We start from the raw sequence: 8,363 nt of genomic DNA, 5'->3' as shown, positions 1-8,363 counted from the left end.
TATCAAAGGCCTCTACCCTGTTCTCTGGCTTAAACATCAGAAAAAAAATTACCTGGGTTGTGTGAGTTCTGCTGTTTGGGACAGCTAAAGTTTATATTCTCTTATTCATAAAATGAAAGTTTAATGAACACCTATTCTATGCCAGTCACCATGCTAGACTTGCTAGGAGATAGGACCGTGAATGTCACAGTCATGATCTTTTTATGGTGCTGAAAGTCTTAAAGATGATACAGGCAAGTAATTGTGAATGTTATATGCATGTTAGAAAAAGAGACTTTTCCATTCTTCATCAATTCTGTGACTCCAACCAAGTGAAAATAATGTGCTATAGTAATATTAGGGGGTGGCTATTAATGGTGAATTGCACTGAAGAAGATATGGTATTCTTATATAAAATTACCATACTTTTGAGACAGACTAAAAACCTCCTGACAGCTTTTTTGCTATGGATGTGTTTGTGTGTGTGTGTGTGTGTGTGTGTGCCCATTTGTGTATATGAGTGTATGTAATAATACATTCAGATAATCTAAAACTAGGTATGAATATATGCAGTTATTATATTTTAGTTCCTTAGATTTGGATAAAGGAAAACTCATTAGAAACTAGAAAATAGGGTACATCGGGGCGTGTGTGTGTTCAAACAGAGCCCATGTGGTTAGAGTACAGATTAAAGGAATATATACCGTATTTGCCGGTGTATAAGACGATTTTTTGGCCCCGAAAAATATGCCTCCAAGTGGGGGGGTCGTCTTATACGCCAGGTACACTTTAGATAGACTGCCCATAGTGCTTGCCCCGTGCCATAGTGGCCTCCCGATGCCCGCCCACTTCATTCCACATACTGTTCAGGCATCAGCAGCGCTGCTGGGTGTATGCTCGGCTGTTATGCGATTTTGCTGTTATGCAATTTTACCACACTCGCAAAATCGCACACAGACGAGCATACACCCAGTATGATAGCGCAAAATCGCGAATCGCGATACCATACTGGGTGTATGGTCGGCTGTGTGCGATTTTGCGAGTGTGGTAAATTCAGGTTACCGTATATTTCTTTACATATGCATTGAAGATTCGCGATTTTGCGCTATCATGGTGCCTGTTAGAATGTTGAAGAGCTCGCACTTGCGCACTAGTGAGGTCCCAGGGAGATGCTGATGCAAGGGTGGACCAGACTGCTATAGTGACAGGGCGGGCAAACAGGGAGCAGGGACCAATCAAATCAGGCTTTGTATACAGCCAACAGCCAACCACAATACTGCACCATTGTACAGTACAGCATAGAAAATGTGGACCAGTCAAACCCCTATCATCCCTATCATGGCACCAGACAAAAGAAAGAAGTATGATGCAAATTTTAAACTGAAAGTTATTTGGTGTGTGGAAGGTGTGCGGAAGAGGGGGTAGTCTTATACGGCGAGTATATAACAAACTCTGTATTTTGAGTGGAATGTTAGGGGGTCGTCTTATACGCCCAGTCGTCTTATACGCCGGCAAATATGGTACATATGATCAATTTCTCTGGATAAACCTTTTCATATAGGTTGAATACACAATTATGCATATGTATATCAAAAAATGTGGACGCACACCTGCGTGCACACAGACAATAAATAAATAACCAACATGAGGCTTATCGAATTATTTCAATACTGTGGTCGAAGAATATCATTATGAATACCCTAAGAAAGTGAGTTCTCAAAATAACTGAGGAAAAGCATTTCTGAGTAAGCAAGCTTTTAGAGAGCAGGCTATTAATCTCAAATATAGAGGAGAAAAAAAATGGTAACACCGATTTCAATCAGGTGAAGACAAACACATGCTTTGTCGTGGCCCATCTGACCCTGACCTTCTGGCCTTCACTATGAGATAGGTATGTCTTCGTATCTCAGAAGATGTTTACCGGAAAGGTAGAATGTTGATGAGAGTGTTCCAAAACAACAAATCGAATCCAAGCTGTCTGATCACACAGATAATTTCCTGGTTTTCCTCATATATAGTCCTCTAAGAAGTAGCTGTCTCAGAAAGAATAACTCCTATTCAAAGGTGCACAATTATAAGGCAGCAGTCAATCAGAAAGGGACCTAAGCAAAAATATCACAATAAAAGAGGAAATCAACATGATTGGGAAAAAAAATCAGATGAGGAACATAAAGCAATGTTCAGCAAAACTGAGAAAGTAGAACAAAACATCAAAGCATGTTCTCATGAAGGAATGGTGAGCAAAGTTTGTAGTGAATATGTGGATAATTCTAAGCTAACATTGACTGTGTAAGCAGTAATATTTTCTAATTTGGAGATCAAAGTAAATTAGATATAATTTAATGCTAAATCACAAGGCTATGAAAGTTGGTGTTGGGTGATCCAAATTTTAAAAGTTACTTTATTGTCCAGGAAGAAGTACAGATATAGATAACTTTAGATTTCAAAAATGCGTGTTAAATTTCTAGGTGTAACTACTAAAATAACAGAGGATGTGTCTTTCTGCCAGTAGGAAGAAAAAAGAAAATGGATTAAAAAAAAACAAAACCCACAACAACCCTTAATCAACTTGAAAGAAGGTCCAACATGGAAAAACAAAGAAAATGGTACAATTATAAACATTCTCTAAAATGATATAAGTGAAAAGCTATATATCATAAGCACATAAATGTAAATGGTCTGAATATATCACATAAAATCTCTAGATTGTTGTATTATTAAAGAAAGAAAAGCTAATTGGGTTTGCTAGAGACATACTAGATATGCAAGGATAAAAATTGCTTAAAATTGAAAGGATGGAAAAAGAAATCCCAAGCAAGTAGTAACAGCAACAATAATAGAAAATAGGTGTACTTATATTAAAAACAGACAAAAGAGGCCAACCAGCAAAACATTACTGGAGGTGAAAAGAAGCACTTTACAGAAGTAAAAGATTCAATTCACCAGGTAGGTATCTCAGATATGTACTAAAATGAATTTCTTCAAAATTGTATCACAACATATTATAGTACTACTGAAAAACTAACCTTCATAATCGAAGGATTTCAGGGAAATATCATGATTTATAAATCAATTAGACAAAAATATAATTAGGCATGTAGATTTGAAAGAAAACAAGTTTCATATAATGAACATATATAGAATGTTACATTCAATGAATGGAAATTACACATTTTTTTCAAGGACATGTATTGCTTATGAAAGTTGGACCATTTATTAGGTGACTTTTGACATAATTCAAAGTCAGTATTACAGACTATTCTGTCTGATTTCAATGTAGTTAAATATCAGTAAATAGAAGATAATTTAGAGAAGGGCTCACATGTTTCAATCTCAGAAACATTTTTAAATAACACAAGAAAGAAAATCACAATAAATTTAGAAAAATATTTAGAAATACAAAATAAGAAAAGAAAAACATTTTTGTGTAAATTAGAAGTTCAGAGATACACATCACCCTTAATCTGTAGCTGAAAATAATTCTTGAAAATATCCCATCCAACAGAAAAATAAATCAGAATAATAACTTAAAAATGGACAAATTGTTCCATAAAAGAACTATTGCTAAGAGTTGATAATGGTAAAAATAGATTTGTGTCTAAAAAATTATAACAATTCATTTTTGCTATGATTATCTATGTCATTTCATCAGACCGTAAATTTGTAAACAAAGTAATAATTTAGTTAGAAATACCTTTATAGATAGGCAATGACTAGTGTATCATTTTTTTCTTTATAAGCTCCAAGAGAATTGTACTCTGCTTTTTGCTTACTTTAAAAGGGCTTCCTCATGATGAAACAATCCCACCTCTGAGAGAAAAAAAAAAAAGTGAAATCATAGCCTGGAGGCTCACATTGCCAGCATATGATCTTGGTCATTCAATGAATAAGTTAACTCATCTACTTAACCTGACCCTAGAAAACAATAGCTGGATGAAACGCTCTCTCTTCCCCCTTCCCCCCCCCCTTTTTTTTTTGCGCCAGCTGGATTACAGTAGTATTTCCTTATATTCAGTTCACAAACTTGCTTTCTACATGCGTCAGATGGAAGGTAGACATGTATTGAGTGCAAGTAGCAGGTCAGGGAAAGAGCACCCCCCACACCCCCACAATTGGAATAAGAAAACCTTATTCATAACATAGGTGATGGGTTCTTTAACCTCTCTGAATCTGTTACTTGATATCCAATATTACATTAAAGAATGCATTTAAAAAGTTTAGCACTATACACAAGTTATACATTATGATTTTTTTTGAAAGTGGGGTATATCTTTTATCTTCAGTCCCAAGTATCAGGCATTTAATTGTTTACCAGCTAAGAAAGTAAGGGGACAATTGGGACACGTACTGGTTTTCCATTGACTTTCCGTGAGCTGCAGATATAAAAGTAAACAGACAGGACAGGAGGAGCCCAAGGTGGAATGGAGTGACACAACAGGATGAAAACAGCTGCTTTCTCCAGCAGAAAGTCTAATCAGTTTGAAGCCCATATGCTAAGAATATCCACCATTCATTTAATAAGAATTTCCTTTTGGAGACATCATCCACATGCAGTCTATAGACTATCGGCACTAGCGTCAAGACACTGAAGAAAGTGTGCAAAGGAAAAAAATCTACCAGCAGACATGACTGAAATTGGCCCAAGACTGATGGACAGGAAAGTGAGCAGTTAGGAGATGATGAAAAGGATATCCTATCAATGTAACTATGAGGTCTGCCATGCGGAGGTGGGGAGAAGAGAGACAGAGGAAGAGAGAGACAAAGAAAGAGGGAAAGAAAGAAAGAATAATCATGGTATTATCAGTTCTTCAGCAAAGAGCTGTCTTCTGGAGAATATTTATAAACTTAGAGTTTAAATCCATCTATTATTTAAGTTTCACCGTATAATTAAAGAGCAACTTTGCCTCAACAATACATTTGAATTCAAATATTCTCTTTGGTATTTGGTTAAGTATAGGAAGTTTATTTGTTTCAGTCTCTTACCTGAAGCATAGTCTTCTTAAAATGAAACACGATCTCATTTGTTTTCAAGGGTGAAAAATGCTCACACAAGCTAAAACACTTCTAGTTCAAGGTAACATGCTTCCACTGTAACCTTTATTCCTGTTTGGCAGGTTTGGCGTGTTTGGCAATTGCGTTTTCGTCAAACACTGGAGGGTTGTGTGGAAAAAAGGAGTTTACATAATAAATACAGGATTCAAGCCAAAAACTTAACAATGAATTAACTTTTCTGTGCGAAACAGAAGTTGTGCCAAAACATACTGAACATCAATATCCAAAAAAACATATTTTTGAAAAAAATAGGTAAGATGAGCATATTTCTCCTCAAAGTACCTTTGCTCATGTTATCATGCATTTGAATGTGAGAGTGGATCAGAACAGTGAAAACAGTGATTTCAGTTCATAGAAGAAGAGGTGTGTCCTTGGACATGCTACTTTAGCCATTCTGTGAGTTTGACCATCAAGTGATTTACTTCGTTAGGATTTAGTATGTTCACATTTTTTTCTACCTTAAAATAATCTGTTTTGTTTGCTCAAGCTTGAGAGTCATAGTACATTTCAATTTAAAAATAATTTTTATTACCTAATCATATTTGAAAGAAACAGAAAAAAAGAATGCTTACAAAGTTAGCAGAAGATACATGTCGATAGTTTGTTGTGGTTTTGGTATAAGCTGTTGAAAATGAGCACTACATGGAGATTTTGTGGCAACACATGGTGTTTTATCATTGTATCCAAGAACTAGGTTCAGCCAATAACTTGCTTACTTTCTGGGGAACGTTTTAACCAAAAATACGTTAGGTCACTTTTTTGTTACCAAAATATATCATGGATTCTCCTTCTTTTCTCTTTTTCCTTTTTAATTTTATATTAGGTTCTGTTTTTTAAGACTGATTGTTTTTGGATGGAAAAAGAATCGAAAGTTGAGAACTGCATTCACTTTCAGTGCTGCTTATAAAAATATATTTATAATATGAAAACTTCAGTATTGTACATCCCCCTTCATACTCCTAGTCTTCCCGAGCAACACAGGTGTGAGAGGGTAAGACAGAATGGAAGCTTCGCCTAGAAATTGAGGGTGGTTCCATAAGAGAATGATTGCCCCTTCATATACCAATAAAAATCTAGATTGCAACCATTGACTTTGGGACTCTGGAGAGGTTGAGGGGCTTAAAATTAGCTTTACATGTAGTGATTGTTCCTCAATAAATTTATGCTAAACACTTACTCTCTCCCTAAATCATAAAATGAGCCACTGATTTTAAATAGACCCTTGAAAAATAAGCAATTTGTGTACGTACAAATGTCTTCTCATATACTAGGGTAGATTCGTGTACATATTAGAGGAGAAGCTAAGAGAACAGGACTGGTTTGAAAAGAACAATCTAATCTTGGTAAGTCTGAAAGATTAGGGTTAGTACAGTTTGATAGTCATTATTTATTAACAATAAAGGGTACCAAAATGTACCTTGTACTTTGCTTTCATTGAAAACAAGTCCTTCAATACCATCTATTTCCTTATTTGACATGTATGCTTACCAATTTTAGTAGAATTTTTAATAAAAAATAAAATCAGATGGACAGTTATGCTATTTGTGTTATTTATCTTTTCATGGCTTTGTTCTATGCCTCTGAATAAACATGTGAAACCTTTCCTCCTATGTAGTAGTTTACTTATTTTTCAGGCAAAGCATTAAGGATAACATGATCAGCCTTCAACACTGGAATTCCAAGTGTTTTAGGAAAGGAAGGCAATCTTTACAATTCAGTTTGTTCAATTTCCTATGTGTTGTATTAGTATTACTTTAGGTTATTTTGTCTATGGTCTTTATTATAAAATGCAAAATTTCAAAGTCTTAGATTTTAAACTTAAGACAAAAGTTTTAAGTGTAGATAGCCTCCTAAAACTTTCCTGGTTGGTACATTATATGTCTAAGTACATATAACCTACTAATTTCTTTCTAAATGTGTTTATTTCCTCCCACTCTAAATGTAATTTCTGTGTTCATAATTCCTAAATGTTTAGAGCACACATTCAAAGAAGTTTTAGGTGTCCTTGCTAATATGGCTGTAGTCTCGCCTCAGACCTCAGAAAGTTTCTTCAACAGTGACCTTGCCAGAGGTATAGAATGTAATAATCATCTTTAAAACTGAATACAAAGAGTTATGATCCACAACCTTGAGACGGGCTACATGCATGTTTTATATGTGCTCAGCTTTTTTTCTAATCTTCTTTTCCTGATATTCTTTTCATAAACCCTTTTGAAAGCAGGACCTCACTTACTAAGTCAAGAATTCTTATACAGTGTCTGCCTGGTACTTCGCAGTGCTTGGTGCTGGGTATAGTGTAATGAACGAGACTGGGAAGGTGCTGCTATCATGGATGGTACAGAACAGCTTCCCACCCCCAGCCCTGTTGCCTAGTAGAATGATCTGAGCTAGATAGTGCCTTGTTGAGAAATGAACCCGGTTGCAGATATGATAAAATAATTTGTGTATTGCCATTGCAAATATTAGGAAACAGATGAAGAAAAGGAACTATCTTCATCAAGTTCTTTTGAATTTCAGTGCTAGTGGCATTGTTGTTTATAGTAAAAGTCAGTTGCTTGCTCTTTCATTCACTGTAGCTTGAGAGGAGGGAAGAAGTGAGTCAGTAGACCATGAAGTCTTTATAAAGATAGAACCTTCAGACCTTCAAAAGTAATATTTGTTTAAAGTCTAGTGTAAAGGAGCAAGAAATTGATATTCCCAAACCTTATATAAACTGAGTTTCATGAGATTTTTTGTGAAATTAATCTAATGATTTCATTTAAAAAGGTTATTCAATTACTAAAGAATAAACACAGATGAAAACTTTGTTAGAGTATTCAGTTGGAATAAAATAAAGCTTTAACAATATCTGCTTTGCTGGGGTGCCCACTGTTCATTAGCAGCACTGCTGAAAGCTGTGGACTGGCTCATTAAACACTGTCCCAACCTTCTTTCTCATGTACATGTGTGATTAGGTTCTCAAAAGCTTCCAGTGACATTTCCCAAGAGTCAGGATGAAAATTAGTTTATCCCATTAAGATGTATTTGCACAAATTTTAGGTGGTGGAAGCAAGGGATATTTGTTTTGCTTTGGATTTTGTTTTTTTATTGGCAAACAAGATCTTGGTTTCTAAAGCAATACTCTAGTGTTCGTTCTTCCATTTCCCTTGGTATTGAGAGGCAGCTGTGTCAAAGTAGTGGTGACAGCTAATTCCCAGCTTTCTGGTTTGGGGATTGATTTTAAAATGGAGTGTTTGTACTCAGAAGTTGCAGTGGTGGCCTTAGTTCCTGTATCTGTCAGTTCTGCAGCGTTCTGTTCTAGTTTAGAGCCCACGACTTTGGCTCTTTCATTA

At 35.5% G+C, this 8,363-nt stretch overlaps 1 protein-coding gene across 1 annotated transcript in view; it reads right to left on the bottom strand.

Annotated features, from left to right (window-relative positions):
• PIK3C2G (phosphatidylinositol-4-phosphate 3-kinase catalytic subunit type 2 gamma) overlaps positions 1-5,050 on the bottom strand; it is a 276,846-nt gene extending 271,796 nt beyond the window's left edge. The window contains exon 1 of the mRNA XM_081059023.1: positions 4,963-5,050. The gene's annotated coding sequence lies outside the window, so the exon portion shown is untranslated. The remainder of the gene's footprint in view (positions 1-4,962) is intronic.
• Between the last annotated feature and the right edge of the window lie 3,313 nt (positions 5,051-8,363).

The sequence above is a fragment of the Rhinolophus hipposideros genome, assembly GCF_964194185.1.
Source record: "Rhinolophus hipposideros genome assembly, chromosome: 9".
In the NCBI taxonomy this organism is placed as follows: domain Eukaryota; kingdom Metazoa; phylum Chordata; class Mammalia; order Chiroptera; family Rhinolophidae; genus Rhinolophus; species Rhinolophus hipposideros.
This window is presented reverse-complemented; position numbering and strand designations above follow the sequence as displayed.